This window comes from Eretmochelys imbricata, chromosome 1 (assembly GCF_965152235.1).
Source record: "Eretmochelys imbricata isolate rEreImb1 chromosome 1, rEreImb1.hap1, whole genome shotgun sequence".
Taxonomy (NCBI): Eukaryota; Metazoa; Chordata; order Testudines; family Cheloniidae; genus Eretmochelys; species Eretmochelys imbricata.
In genome coordinates this window covers 25,168,974-25,185,544 of record NC_135572.1, presented here as the reverse complement: position 1 = coordinate 25,185,544, position 16,571 = coordinate 25,168,974, and positions in this window count along the sequence as shown.

Sequence of the window (16,571 nt, the reverse complement as noted above, 5' to 3'; positions counted from 1 at the left end):
GGTTCTTGAGTCCCAGAACCCAAACGTCTCTTGAGTCCAGCAATCCACAAATCACCCAAAGTCCAAAAAGTCCAGCCCAGGAGTTCAAAAGTTCATCTGCAGAGTGTTACTCCCCCAGTCTGGCTAAAAATGTGCCTGTGCGTGGGGGGGAAAGAGGTAAGGGGCACCTTACGTGAAGCTGACTGCCCCACAGGGCTCCACTCCACCGTCTCACGAACGGCTCTGCTCCGCTCTGCACAGCTTGGCTCAGCTCGCCGTCTCACGAACGGCTCCGCTCTGAACGGCTCCACTCTGCACAGCTCCGCTCACCGTCTCACAAACGCTCCACCGTCTCACGAATGGCTCCGCTCCGAATGGCTCCGCACTGCACAGCTCCACTCACCGTCTCACAAACAGCTCCACTCCAAACAGCTCTGCGCTGCACAGCTCACCGTCTCATGAACGCTCCGCCAGCCTAGCCATGAACAGCACCACTGCACTCTAGATCTTCCAGCTCCCCACTGCTTGACACAGTGCTCAGTGATTTCAGCTCATAGTAGTGGGAGCCTTAATGCTGGTGCACCATAAGGCCAAAGTGAATTCAGCACAGTACCTGTAGCAAGACTCTTAACAGACCCCAAATTAGCTTTGACATTCCACCGTGAAGAGAGACAGAGATGCAATTGGTGTTTCAGGCCCTCACAAAGAGGCCCACACCACCAGGTACTAATACTTGTCTCAAGCCTCTCTCAATTCACAGAGTTTTGGAACCCATGTCCCTTGCCTAGTGAGTGCTACTTAATGATGGTGAGTCCCTCCATCATAACAAAAGGCCAAGTACAGTTCCAAGCTCAGTTCCCATAATCAGGGTAATAACAATTTATTCTTCCTGCCCCAATAACAGAGACCCTGGGGATCCCACAACAGCCAAAGTGACCATTTGGGCAGCTATGGCCTCATTCTAGGCGGGGTGGGTGTGCCTATGCAAATGATATCGGCCCCTGAAGTTCTTTTCCACAACTTGCCACACCTCACCACCAGATGTCAGGGTGGCGCATCCTGACTCTGCTTACACACAAATGAAGCAAAGAAGATTGTATCTGACAGAGCTGTATAAATATATTGTACAATTTCCTGTAGAAGTGAGCAACCAGTCTAATTCCTAAAGCAAATGACCCAAATCATTTTGCTGGATGTTCCTTAAACAGAGTCGATTGCTGCAGGTCTTTTCCTGTTGGGCAGAAGAATAACCCTAGGTTTTCAAAGCCATGTCTAAAGAATGGAGCATATAAACTGTACTCCCTTTTAATATTGTGATGGGGGAGAGGAGGAGTTTTGTTTGTTTTTAGTTTCTTCACTTTGGTGGCCAAATTCTCAACTTGTGAACATCAGTGTAGTTCCATCAAAGTCCAGGAAGTTGTGCCCGTACACTGTAGCTGAGGATCTGCTCCTTTACATTTACATTTGTTTGCAAGTGATGGTACTGCTGGACTGACAGCCCTAGAGGCTGATGTTTTCCATGTAACATGAATGGTGGCTGTACAATCTTTACCAGTGAGCCTCCAGTGTTTTCTAGAGGGGCTCCTCTCTAGCGGTGAGAGGATTCTTCAATCCACATGCCCAATCTGGCTGTGGTCTCTCTGATGAGATATGTGTGCTAATTGTGGTGGTGGGTCATGATTTGGGCACTGATCCATCAGAAGCTTTGCCAGCTGATTTCAGACATATCTATCTGGAGGGCAGCTGCAGCTTACATCTGTGTCTAATAGTAACTCTGAAGCCTTGGCGGGGGCTAAAATGAAGACACTGTTTGTTAGATGTCTGGTCCAAATTTTTGCTTGTAGCTTCGTATTAGTGAGGCTGAAACTTTCTTGATTGGTTCACTAGACTCACTTCAGCAATTACACTTGCATCCAGCTAATTGAATCTGCCTTCATCTGAATCTGTACTTTTCAGAATAACTGTGTACTACTGTGTGATAGTTTTAGTGCTTTACTAGCCCCAGGGACAAGACATTTCATTCTTCTCACAGTCATATTGCATTCTTGTTATTAGATTTATCCATGACAGATGTCCTTCCCTTTATTACTTTTCACTTGGACCACTTCCATGCTTTGCTAGGTGTGCATTAAAATGCACTAGCTCTAAATTACAGTGCAGCGCATCTTCAACTTTCTTTCCATTTACAAGTGGATCAGATCTGGGGTTTACACTGGCCCAAATCCTGATAAGTGGATCTAAGGAAGGAAGAGAAAAGGAAATCATTGTAATGTCTCTTTCCCTCTTTGGAGACATTCATACTACAGTGATGGGCAATGATACAGGAACCTCCGTTGATAGGTGTGATGCACAGTGCTCAGCATCTCTCAGAATTTGGCCCATTTTAACCACGTTTGACCATTCACGTCTAATTATCTTTCTAATAGGATGTAAGTTCTTAATCATTTGCTGTTTGTAGTAGGTCTCTTAGATAGGTTAGCTGCAGGTTATTAGATATTGTTCTGTGTTTTAAACACATTACATGTGTGTGAGTGAGCAGTGTGTGTGTGTGTGAGTGAGAGAGGAGGGAGGATTGGGGCCTTTGGGTAGCAAGACAAATACTAATTAAAGAAGACTGATGACAACATTAGCTTGACCTCTGTATCGTGCTACACTGTGCTGCATAGCACTGGGAATTTAGGATTGTTTATGTAGCGTAGGCAGAACTGGTAGCGGTACCTGTACTTAAGGTTGCCCGACAGTTCCCATTATATGACCCTGTTACCAGTTGCTTATAGTTTTGCCAAACTTTATCAATTTGGGTTATAATTTGGGTGTCTGCCTCAGACAAAATTATTTTAATAAGTTTCAGCTAAAACAATTCAGCCATTTCAGAGAACAAATATTAAAATTCTGGTGACCTTTTCCTTGAGATGCACAAGCACACCCAAGCATTGGAGCTGGAGCCTGACATTTGACAAGGGTGTGACCTTTATGTCAAGCATGTACCTTTTGCCAAACCACCCACATTTGACAGTGTTCTAAGCCTTTGAAAAATCTCATTTACAGTTTACCAAGTCTTGTGATTTCACTAGAATCAGTCTCCCTATTATATTTAAATAAAGCCTGGGGCCACACACTGAATGAGGAGGAACAAAAGGAAGACTGAATACTCATTCACTGAATGAGGCATGAGTCTTGCGGAAAAAAATAGAATATGAGCATGCATTTAAAGACTGTGTCATAACACGTGACACAAGCTTTGGAGTGCTTGACTTCGCAATCTCAAATTTTTTCAGAGGACTTGTCTGTTTTTAGGACATAAATCAGTTTGGCTTGTTGTACTGTTTCTATAACAAATGAGTTTTGGATGTAACGGCTTGCTAGGCCTGTCTACCCTATCCAGCTCATGGGAATGCCATAGAATCATAGAATCAAATGACTAGAAGGGACCTCAAGAGGTCATATAGTCCAGTCCCCTCCACTCATGGAAGGACTAAGCATTATCTAGACCATCCCTGACCGGTGTTTGTCTAACCCGATCTTAAAAATCTCCAGTGATGGAGATTCCACAGCCTCCCTGGGCAATTTATTCCAGTGCTTAACCAGCCTGATAGTTAGGAATTTTTTCTAATGTCTAACCCAAACCTCCCTTGCTGCAATTTAAGCCCATTGCTTCTTGTCCTATCCTCAGAGGTTAAGAAGAACAATTTTTTTCCCTCCTCCTTGTAACTTTAAAACTGTTATTATGTGCTCTCTCAGTCTTCTCTTTTCCAGACTAAACAAACCCAATTTTTTCAAGCTTCCCTCATAGATCATGTTTTCTAGACCTTTAATCATTTTTACTTTTCTCTGGACTCTCTCCAATTTGTCCACATCTTTCCTGAAATGTGGGGCCCAGAACTGGACACAATACTCCAGTTGAGGCCTAATCAGTGTGAAGTAAAGCGGAAGAATTACTTCTCGTGTCTTGCTTACAACACTCCTGCTAATTCATCCCAGAATGATGTTTACTTTTTTTGCAACAGTGTTACACTGTTCACTTATATTTAACTTGAGGTCCACAATGACCCTCCAGATCCCTTTCCGCAGTACTCCTTCCTAGGCAGTCATTTCCCATTCATTATGCCCTACCAGCATGACTGTGAACCACTGATAACTACTGTCTGAGAATGGTTTTCCAACCTGTTATGCACCCATCTTATAGCAACTCCATCTAGGTTGCATTTCCCTAGTTGTTTATGAGAAGGTTATGGGAGACAGTATCAAAAGCTTTACTAAAGTCAAGATAGACCACATGTACTACTTCCCCCCTATCCACAAGGCTTCTTATCCTGTCAAAGAAAGCTATCATGTTAGTTTGACACAACTTGTTCTTGACAAATCCATGCTGACTGTTACTTATCACTGTATTATCTTCTAGATGTTTGCAAATTGATTGCTTATTTTATTTATTTGCTCTATTATCTTTCTGGGTACAGAAGTTACACTGACTGGTCTGTAATTTCCCAGGTTGTCCTTATTTCGCTTTGTATAGATGGGAACTATATTTGCCCTTTTCCAGTTTTCTGGAATCTCTTCCATCGTCCATGACTTTTCAAAGATAATCACAAATGGCTCAGATATCTCCTCAGTCAGCTCCTTGAGTATTCTAGGATGTATCTCATCAGGCCCTGGTGACTTGAAGACATCTAACTTGTCTAAGCAATTTTTAACTTGTTCTTTCCCTATTTTAGCCTCTGATCCTACCTCATTTTCACTGGCAGTCACTATGTTAGACATTCAATCACTACCAACCTTCTTGGTGAAAACCGAAACAAAGAAGTCATTAAGTACCTCTGCAATTTCCACATTTTCTGTAATTGTTTCCCCCCCCTCATTGAGTAATAGGCCTACCCTGTCCTTGGTCTTCCTCTTGCTTCTAATGTATGTGTAGAATGCTTTCTTGTTACCCTTTATGTCTCTAGATAGTTTGAGCTTGTTTTGTGCCTGGGCGTTTTTAATTTTGTCCCTACATACTTCTGTTATTTGTTTATATTCATCATTTGTAATTTGACTTAGTTTCCACTTTTTGTAGGACTCTTTTTTGATTTTTAGATCATTGAAGATCTCCTGGTTAAGCCAGGGTGTCTCTTGCCATCTTTCCTATCTTTCCTATGCAATGGGATAGTTTGATCTTGCACCCTTAATACTGTCTCTTTGAAAAACTGCCAACTGTCTTCAATTGTTTTTTCCCTTAGACTTGGTTCCCATGGGATCTTACCTATCAACTCCCTGAGTTTGCTAAAGTCTGCCTTCTTTAAATCCATTGTCTTTATTTTGCTGTTTTCCCTCCTACCTTCCTTAAAATCATGAACTCTACCATGTTGCAGCCTGTTGGCCTACTAGCAACAGGTATGAGTGGTTCCATGCTAGTCTGCTTGCCCTCCATTTTCTTGTGAGCCTGGATTGCTTCAGTTGGAACTCAGAGTTGTCCTTTGCCTAGATAATGTTAGTTCATGGCACTGTATTCCATAATATTTGGTGTGCTGTCTTTGGGTTTCCCAATACAGGCCATCCCTATCCACCACCTACCTGGAGGACTCGCCTCTACACTGTTGTATCCCAGCATGAGGGATGGTCACTCAGCTGCATTAAGTGAAACAGACATCAGACAGCTGAAGGCAGTAGAGATGGAAGTTCTTCAAAAAATGTCTGGTGTAAAGTGCGAAGATTTTAGGACAAATGACAAAGTTAGAAAAAGAGTAGGATGTGAAATCAGGGTATAGGACTGGCTACATACAAAAAGATTTCAATGGTGAGGACACTGCGGAAGACAAACAGATGATAGAATGGCAAAGAAAATAATGAAGACACTACCTAGGTCATCAGAGCTAGAAGAGGACCACTGACTAGATGGCAGGACATCGTACACAAAGACATGACAAGGCTGGGCTTAAAGAAGGAACAAGCTGTGGACGGGAATGAAGGATGATGCTGTACTGCTCCCAGTTTCTGTAAAGTAATGCAAAGTAATGCACACTGGAAAACATAATCCCAACTATACATATAAAATGATGGGGTCTAAATTAGCTGTTACCACTCAAGAAAGAGATCTTGGAGTCATTGTCGATAGCTCTCAGTGTGCAGCGGCAGTCAAAAATGTGAACAGAATGTTGGGAATCATTAAGAAAGGGATAGATAATAAGACAGAAAATTTCATATTGCCTCTATATAAATCCATGGTATGTACACATCTTGAATACTGCATGCAGATGTGGTTTTGAGATGTGAACATCTCAAAAAAGATATATTGGAATTGAAAAAGGTTCAGAAAAGGGCAACAAAAATTATTAGGGGTATGGAATGGTTGCCATATGAGGAGAGCTTAATAAGACTGGACTTTTCATCTTGGAAAAGAGACGACTAAGGGGGGATATGATAGAGGTCTATACAATTATGACTGGTGTGGAGAAAGTAAATAAGGAAGTGTTATTTATTCCTTTTCATTACACAAGAACTAGGGGTCACCAAATGAAATTAATAGGCAGAAGATTTAAAACAAAGAAAAGGAAGTATTTTTTCACACAATGCACAGTCAACCTGTGGAACTCCTTTTCAGAGGATATTGTGAAGGCCAAGACTATAACAGGGATCAAAAAAGAACTAGATAAGTTAATGGAGGATAGTTCCATCAATGGCTATTATCCAGGATGGACAGGGATGCTGTCCCTATCCTGTGTTTGCCAGTAGCTGGGAATGGGTGACAGGGGATGAAACAATGGGAGCTGCGGAGGTAGTGCCTACAGGCAGGGGCAGCACGCAAACCCCCCAGCCCCTTCTCCTAGGAGCTGCAGGGACATGCTGGCTACTTCTGGGGAGCCCCCCCGAGGTAAGTGCCACCCTCCCACACCCTCTGCCCCAGCCCTGAGCCCCGTCCCACATCCAAACTACTGCTGCTGCAGTGCGGGGGGTGGGGGGCGGGGAACAGAACATGGTGGCCCGAGACTGCCCCAGTAGCAGCCAGTGCACTGGCCTAGAGGCTGCCTGAGTTGCTCGGGCAGCCCCGGAGCCAGCTGCACCAGCCACTGCAGAAATCACGGAGGTCACGGAAAGTCATGGAATCTCTGATCTCCGTGACAGACATGCAGCCTTAGTCATCACTCACTATAAATTGTGAAGATCTGTGATCCTGCTTCTCCATTCTTACATAAGGAATACAAAAATGTTGGTATATAAATGGCCATCACTAGGGATCTGAGTTAACCCCTCACTGAGAAGAACGGGGCACCTCAGAGCTTTGTGCAGACTCACTGAACATCTCTGCATCACTTACAATCAGTTCATATTCTTGAGGTTTTCTTTGCAACCATGAGAGCTAGAAAGAAAGCTGAGATGCTGGAGGAAAAAAGACAGTAGCTTTGGAGAAGTTCTGGTAGGACATATTGGTGCATATGAGCAGTTTCCAGTCCTTTCATAACACCCATTTACTGGCATGTACGTTGTTGACTCACTATTGATTGATTAATTGATTGGCTTTTCTATGGCAATCATCACCATATTATCTCACCAGTGACTAAACTGTAGCTTCTTAATTCTACCCATTTCATTTCAGAAAATCCAACTGCATGAAATTCTTTCAAGAGCAATTGAGTGTTGTGATAATTTAGAAAAAAGGACCATGCCCTTCAGACATGGAACAACCTATGAATTTCATAAATAATTCAGCATTCGGAAAAGAGGAGATATTTAATGCTGATATAATCTTGTATTCAGAAAAAAAAAAGCATGATTTTAACTTAAGGGTAGTGTCTTGCTGATGTACTGCTCTAACTCATGTAGAAAGTACAGTGGATCATGGTCCTTAATACAAGTGTTTGCTTTATGGCATGATACGAGTAGCTAAGTGAGGTCCTCTCATCAAAATGAGTTTTTGTGTCAGGGAGCTATTAATTCTCGTTTTTGAAATAGGATTATTAATGCACTAATGGATTTTAAAATTTGGAATCTATTTCCACCTGATTTTTGGCTCTGTGTGGGCAGATCCCCTGCACATAGTCCCACTGATGTCAATTAGTTCCATGCAGGGGCAGGATTTTTACCCACAAGCTGTTCACTGCAGGATCAGGACCCAAGCTACTGTGTTAAGTCACTTTAAGTCCTTCTCTATACTGTGACTTACCTGTGCTAGAAAAATGTTCCCAAGCATTGTGGATAGGGGTGTTTCTGAAAAACTGTCTATAGCCTGTTTTAGTAACAGAGTTAGAACATAATTCAGGGGAGGAAACCCATGCAAGCCACACCTCTGATAACATAATTTCAACCATCATATGGACTGGAATTTCAATGTCTTCGAACCAATGCATGTTGAAATTATAACCTAAGTCAGAATAATAACCTTTGACACTTGACCACAGGAACAAATTAATAGCTTCTCTGGATTGTGCAAGAGATTGTTTGCATATTAATGCAAATGTCTTTTCTGATAAAATGTTTGTCTGCAAGTTAATTATAACTTAGACACATAATAATTTAATCAATGGAGCTCTATAGCTGTGTTTGGTAAGTCAACAGGCATTCCATTACAGGTGTGTTTGATGAGTCAACAGTCAATTCACCCCAAGGAATGTCTTCATCAGAAGAACTTTAGAAATAGAGAGAGATCCAAACTGATGAAATCTTTCTTGTCTTAAGGAGAAAATTCGAAGGAAATGTACAGCTTTCCCTAAAACAGCATATTTCTTGGTAAAAAGATGTTTTTGTTATGTGTTAGCACCCCTATAAGAGAGTCAGTGAATGTGGCATGACAAATGAAGGAGATGATTTGTTAATGAAAGGTGAACTGTCTCTCTCTTATTTAGCAAGCTACAGATATCAAGACACAGCATAAGAAATAATCTATGATCTCAGAGTTTGGCAGAAGCCTAGGCTTAAAATTTCTTTTCTATAATTCATATTCCTTTTAAAGAGAAAAATCTAGAGTACAAAATAGTCCTGTGTCATTTGAGTTTTATGTAAATCTTTTTTATTTTACTTCCTTCTCTGTTCTATATAATGCAAATTTGGTTGTATACTGTCTGACTGAGTTAGCACAGTCCATTCCGTCTAAGACATGTGAAGCAATCAATCAGAAACTGCACTGATGGATGTTGTATAAAAACCTAGATAGTTAAGTGCTTATGAATTAAGTCCATGCATTTCTCATAGTCCCAATCAGCCTCTTTGACTAAAGCTATGGAAACCCAACTACCTTTGCATAAAGCCATTGCAACACCCAGGAAAATATTATTTACTTGTATTGCAGTAGTAACCAAAGACCTCACTGAGGTTTGAGGCCCTACTGTGTTAAATGCTGTACAAAGCTGTGACGAAATCCTGGGCCCCAATTACTACTGACTTCAATGAGATCAGAACTTCACCCATGGTCCCTGGCCCAAAGACTACGATCCCTGGCACTGATGTCGGAGCTGTAGTGACAGAGATCCTAAAAAACACTACTGTAGACAGGGTTACACGTCTGCCCTCAAGCTACTACCGCTAATTTGTTGCAGTTTTCTGTTATTGTTATTTATAGAATGCCTGGCATGTACGGAGCACCTACCAGGCCACTAAAAGTGATAAATTCCCGCCACAAGGATTTTATACCTAAAACAGACGTAGCAATGCAAGAGATGACAATAAATATGCGTGGAGAATGGGGGATGCAAGTACTTGGATTACAAAGGTAAAATAATATGAGAAACTATTATTGTCACATATGCACGTTGTCATTTTAAAAATTATTTGCATTGACATTAAAATAATTAGTCTATATGTATTTGTTAGAGGATACATAGATTATTAAAGGATGAACATTAAAGTACCAAATAATTTGACATTTTGTTTACAGTATGCTTATTCCCTGGCTCTCATAGAAATAGACTGATGGACTAGTTAAGATGTATAGAATAAGGTCACCCACCAACAATAGAGAGAAAAGATTGCCTTGTGGCTAGCTGGGAGGTAGGAGATCTGGACTATGGCCTCCAGTCAAGTACCTGGCCTCCAAGGGAATGTGTATACAACAAAGAAAAACTCAAGGCTGGCCTGTACCAGCTGACTCAGGCTTGTGGGGTTTGGCCTACGGGGCTGTTTCATTGCCATGTAGACATCCAGGCTTCGGCTGCAGCATGAGCTCTGGGACCTTCCACCCCACAGGGTCCTAGAGTCTGGGTGCCAGCCCGAAAGTCTACACAGCAATGAAACAGCCTGCAGCCTGAGCCCCGTGACCCCGAGACAGCTGGCATGGGACAGCTGGGGGTTTTTCTTTGTTGGGCAGACATACCCCAAGGCACTTAAGCAAATGTTTAACTTTAAATATGCAAATTGTCCCACTGAAGTCTATGGGGATACTTGCATGCTTAAAATTGGGCACATGCTTATGTAGATTTCTGAACAGGGGCCTATATCTCTACCCCCATCATCAACTTTCTGGGTGACCCTGGGTAAGTTTAATATTTAACTCATTGCCACATGATGGTAATCTCTTCATCAATATCAGTATCTTCATCAATGATTTAGATAATGGCATAGAGAGTACACTTATAACATTTGCAGACAATACCAAGCTGGGAGGGGTTGCAAGTGCTTTGGAGAATATGATTAAAATTCAAAATGATCTGGTCTGAAGTAAATAGGATTAAATTCAATAACGACAAATACAAAGTACTCCATTTAGGAAGGAACAATCAGGTGCACACATACAAAATGGGAACTGACTGCCTAGGAAGGAGTACTGCAGAAAAGGTCATAGTTGATGAAAAGCTGAATATGAGTCAACAGTGTAACACTGTTGCAAAAAAGCAAACATCATTCTGGGATGTATTAGCAGGAGTTGTAAGCAAGACACAAGAAGTAATTCTTCTGCTCTACTCCATGCTGATTAGGCCTCAGCTGGAGTATTGTGTCCAGTTCTGGGTGCCATTTCAGGAAAGATGTGGACAAATTGGAGAAAATCCAGAGAAGAGCAACAAAAATGATTAAACGTCTAGAACAGCAGTTCTCAAACTGTGGGTTGGGACCCTAAAGTGGGTTGCAACCCCATTTTAAGGGGTTTCCGGGGCTGGCATTAGATTTGGTGGGGCCCAGGGATGGAGCTGCAGTGCCCAGGGCTGAAGCTGAAGTCCTACCCCAACTGCCTGGGGCTGAAGTCAAAGCCTGAAGGCTTCAGCCCTGGGCAAGGGGGAGGGGGGCTCAGGTTACAGGCCCCCTGCCCAGGGCTGAAGTCCTTTGGCTTTGGTCCCCCCCAACTTGGGGCAGTGGGGCTTGGACAGGCTCAGGCTTCTATATGACCCTCCTGGGGTCATATAGTAATTTTCATTGTCAGAAAGGGGTCGCGGTGCAATGAAGTTTGAGAACCCCTGGTCTAGAAAACAGGACCTATGAGGGAAGATTGAAAAAATTGGGTTTCTTTTGTTTGGAGAAGAGAAGACTGAGAGGGGACATGATAACAGTTTTCAAGTACAGTGACTTCTCCCTTAACATTGTAGTTATGTTCCTGAAAAATGTGACTTTAAGTGAAACGATGTTTAAGCAAATCCAATTTCCCCATAAGAATTAATGTAAATGGGGGGTGGGGGGGTTTCCCCAGGGAAATTTTTTTCACTAGACAGACTATATTATATATATAGATATACACACAGTATAAGTTTTAAACAAACAATTTAATACTGTACACAGCGATGATGATTGCGAAGCTTGGTTGAGATGGTGAAGTCAGAGGGTGGAAGAAGGTGGGATATTTCCCAGGGAATGCCTTACTGCTAAATGATGAACTAGCAGTCGGATGAGCCCACACGGTTTAACACATTGTTGTTAATGTAGCCTCACACTCTACAAGGCAGCACAAATGGAGGGAGGGGAGACAGCATGGCAGACAGAGACAGAGACACACACCCTATGTGAGAGAGAGACATGAGCATTGCCCCTTTAAGTATGCTGATCCCACTCTATGTACATTGCCTTTTTAAGTAGATCAGCAAGTTGAGACAGCAGCTGCTGCCAGCAAGCTCCCTCCCTCCTGAACCCAGTCGTGTCCCCTCCCTGCTCTATGGAGATGGGGTAAGCGGGGGGCAGGATCAGGGGGGAGGGGGACACCCTGACATTAGCCTCCCTTTTCCCTCTCTCCCCTGCATAGCAAGCGGGAGAATCTGGAGAGCGGCTCCAAGGCAGAAGGCAGGAGCAGCACATGGCAGTGGTGGGAGGGACAGCTGAACTGCCAGCAATTGATAGCCTGCTGGCCAGCTGCCACACAGGGAACTTAGGGGAGCGGAGAGCTGATAGCGGGCTGCTGGTCCACCCTAGTTCCAAGCCCCCACCAGCTCGCTCCAACAGATGCTCTTCTTGCAAGCAGCAGACAAAGCAGGCGGCTGCCAAACAACTTTATAAGGGAGCACTGCACAACTTTAAACAAGCATGTTCCCTAAGTGATCAGCAACCTAACAATGAAACAACGTTAACCAGGACGACTTTAAGTGAGGAGTTACTGTACTTAAAAGGTACAAGGAGGAAGGAGAAAAAAAAATCTCTTTAACCTCTGAGGATATGACAAGAAGCAATGGGCTTAAATTGCAGCAAGAGCAATTTAGGTTGGACATTAGGAAAATCTTCCTAACTCTCAGGGTGGTTAAGCACTGGCATAAATTGCCGAGGGAGGTTGTGGAATCTCCATCATTGGGGATTTTTTAGAGTAGGTTAGACAAACACCTGTCAGAGGTCCCTTGGCCCACGCCGCTTCCCGGAGCCCCCATTGGCCTGGAGCAGTGAATCGCAGCCAGTGAGAACCTGCGGATGCAGCAGGTAAACAAACCAGTTCGGTGCGCCAGGGCTTTCCCTGAACAAGCAGTGGACTGGCTTTGAGAACAACTAATCTAGATAATCTAGATAATATTTTGGTTGTGCCAAAAGTAAAGGGGACTGGATTAGAAGATCTCTTAAAGTCCCTTCCAGTCCTAAGATTCTATCATTTTTGAGTCTATTATTTTAAGAGGTCTCTGATGGCAAGAGTTTAGCAAGATTCAAAGAGAGATTGGACATTTTTATGACTAACAGGAATATCCAGCATTACAATAGCTAATTAACAAGAATTTTGAAAGGGATATAAAATCTCATGCTTCAGGGTTTAAGCCAAACTCTGACTATTAGGAATTGGGATGAGACATTAATAAGTGGCAAATTATCCTACACCTACCTACTGTGGAGTTTCTTGCACCTTTGGCCATTAGTATTGGCCACCTTCAGAGATAAGATACTGGACTAGATGGATGTTGGGTCTACTCCAAAATGTCAATTCCTATATTTCCTATGTTCCTAACCACTCTTTGCGTCAGTTTTCTCATCTGTGAAATAGGGTCACTAATACAACCTTTCTCACAGGTGTGTAGTGAGCACTTGGAGATCCTTGGTGGGTAAATGATGTATAAATGCAATTTATTTGTGTTCTAGAGATATGCAGGAATGAGTCACATGTTGTATACCCAAAGGTAACAATGTAAATTCAATGTGTGGTTTGACAACACAGGATCCGGCCAGAGTTAACAACTGTTTGGATGGAGTTTGTTGACTTTTCCCCTAAATTGTTGTCATTTCAGTCTGGCTGGCTACAGTCAACATAGCAGCTATTTAGACTCTGGGTGTGTCCAAAACATGGTGGAGAGGTGTGAGCCCAGCACATGAAGGCATACCCAAGCAAGCTCTGATTGAGATAGCTCACAAAAAATAGCAATGAAGCCAAGGCAGCACAGGGACATCCCCAGGCGGGCTTGTAAAGCTAATGCCATGTTCCCGGCTGCTATGTCTTCACTGCTGTTTTTAGCGAGCTAGCCCAATTAAAGAGAGTTATGCCACACCCCTGCCCCACGTGCTCAATCACACCTCCAATATACAGTGTAGGCATACCCTGTCAGTAAGGCGAAGCAGATTACCCAGTCCCTTCCCATTTTGTCATGGACATATTAAGTAAAAGTCACAGACAGGTCATGGGCAATAAAGAAAAATTCACAGAAGCCCATGACCTGTTCCTGACTTTTATTAAAAATATCCATGATAAAATGGGAAGGGACTGGGCAGCTGCGGGGTGTCTGGGAGCTCTATGCCCCCCATCACCAGTGGGGGCTCAGAGATCCAGGGTCCTCCCTGCCACCAGTGGTGGAAGGAAGCTGCAGGGTCCCCCATCCCCTTCCCAGAGGCAGAGAGCTGCAGGAATCCCCCTGCCACCACCGCAGTGGGGAGCTGAAGGGGTCCCCCTGCTGCCACGGAGTGAGCTGGGAGTTGCGGGGTCCCCTTCTCCCTGCATGGTGTCAGGAGAGCTGCCGAAGTCCCCCTGCCCCACAGCGGTGGCAGGGAGCTGCCGGGGTCCCCCTGCCCCACGGCGGCAGCAGGGTACTGAGGGGGTCCCCCTGCCCTGTGGTGGCAGTGGGGTGCTGTGGGAGTCCCCCTATCCCATGGTGGCTGGGAAGCTGCGGGGGTCCCCCTGTCGGCATGGCTGGAGGGAGCTGTGGGGATCCCCCCTTGCCTGCAGCAGCAGCTGGGACTGTGGAGTAGCCCTGCTGCCCATGGCGGCTGAGAGCTTGGGGGCCCACTGCCTCAGATGGCAGGGGTACATCACAGCTCCCTGCCACTGTGGGAGGCAGTGAGACCCTTCAGCTCCCAGTGGCCAGGGCTGAAGTCACAGAGGTCCTTGGAAGTCACAGATTCTGTGCCTTCTGCAACCTCCATGACAAAACCGTAGCCTATCAGTGTCATCATTCCACATAGAAGGGCTCCAAACAAGAGCTGATTGAAATTTTTTGAAAGAAAGGGTTTATTTTGTCTTTAAAATAAAAGAATTTCAAGAAAAAACTATTGACTTTTTTTAAATTTTCCATTTTCACAAAACTTTTTGCAAAACTTTTTAATTACATTTGTACAGAAGTTTTTATAAAAAACCATATTGAAATGGTTATTGGAATGTTTTGTTTACTGAAAACCTGTATCTTAATAAATGAAAGAAATCACTAATCATTTAAATAAACATTTGGATAAAAACTTCTATGAAAAAATGTAAAAAAATTGAAATGGATGGATTAGTTTCAAACTTGGCAAAATGGAAATAACTTCAATTTTTTTTCCATTTAAATATTTATAAATATTCTCTATCAATCTGCTTCCTATTTAAGTTTTCTTACATCCATTACCATATTTAAAAATCATCAGTGATGGAAAATCCAAGACCATTGACAAGTTGTTCCAATCATTAATTACTCTCATAATTAAAAATGTACATCTTATTTCCAGTCTGAGTTTGTCTAGCTTCAACTTTCAGCCATTGGATTGTGTTCTACCTTTCTCTGCTAGACTGAAGACCCCATTATTAAATAGTTTCTCTCCATATAGGTACTTATAGACTGCAATATTAATTTTATATCATTCTAGTTTTTGAATCAAAATGTTGTGCGCTACCAAGTCAAATGCCTTACAGAAGTCTAAGTATATTACATCAACACTATTACCTTTATCAATGAATCTTGTAATCTCATCAAAAAATATATCAAGTTACTTCAACAAGATGTATTTTCCATAAGACCATGTTGATTTGCATTAATTACATTACCCTCCTTTAATTCTTTGTTAATTGAGTCACATATCAGCTGCTCCATTATCTTGCCTGGGATCCATGTCAGGCTGACAGGCTTATAATTACCCGGGTCATCCCATTTACCCTTTTTAAATATTGGTACAACATTAGCTTTCTTGTAGTCTTCTGGAACTTTCCAAGTGCTCACAGACTTATTGAAAATCAGTATTAACAATGAATTCCTCAGCAGCTCTTATAAAACTCTTAGATGTAAGTTATCTGGACCTGCTTATTTAAAAATGTCTGACTTTAGTAGTTTCTGTTTAACATCCTCCAGAGATACTAGTGGAATGGAAAGAGTGTTATCATCACCATATAATAAGACTATATCATCTGTTTTTCTCCTAATACAGAACAAAAATATTTACAGAACACTTCTGAATTTTCTGCATTATTATTGATAATTCTACCCTTTTCATCTACTAATGGACTAGGATTCTTTTTGTTCTTAATATATTTAAAACACTCTTTCCTATTGTCCTTAACACTGCTGGCCATAGAGTTCTTCTTGTGTCCCTTGGCTTCCCTTATCAATTTTCTACAATTCCTAACTTCTGATTTACATTCATTACCATGATAGCTCTCAAAATGAAAGCCTAGGTCCCCTAGCCTAGGCAAATGGGACCACTCACACTGTATAAAGTTAAGCATACATATATGTTTTTGCAGGGTTGGGGCTTTTGATTTTGGCAAACAGAGCAATGACCACCCACGTCCATATTTTGCAATACTGTTCTCTTTCTCATGAGTGCAGTTCATCAGCATTCCAGGAAAATTCTGCTGGAACTGGTGTGCATCATGTTTCATTTTAGATTCCAGGTCTATGAGCAGGAAGATAAACACTAAATCAGTTGTGTGCTGCATTCAGCAGCTATGAGCTTGTCCACCCTTAAACGGTATACAATTTTAACTATTCCAATATAGTTAAAATGGTACAAATCTTCTAATGTGGATGCAGTGATATTGATATAAAGATGCTTTA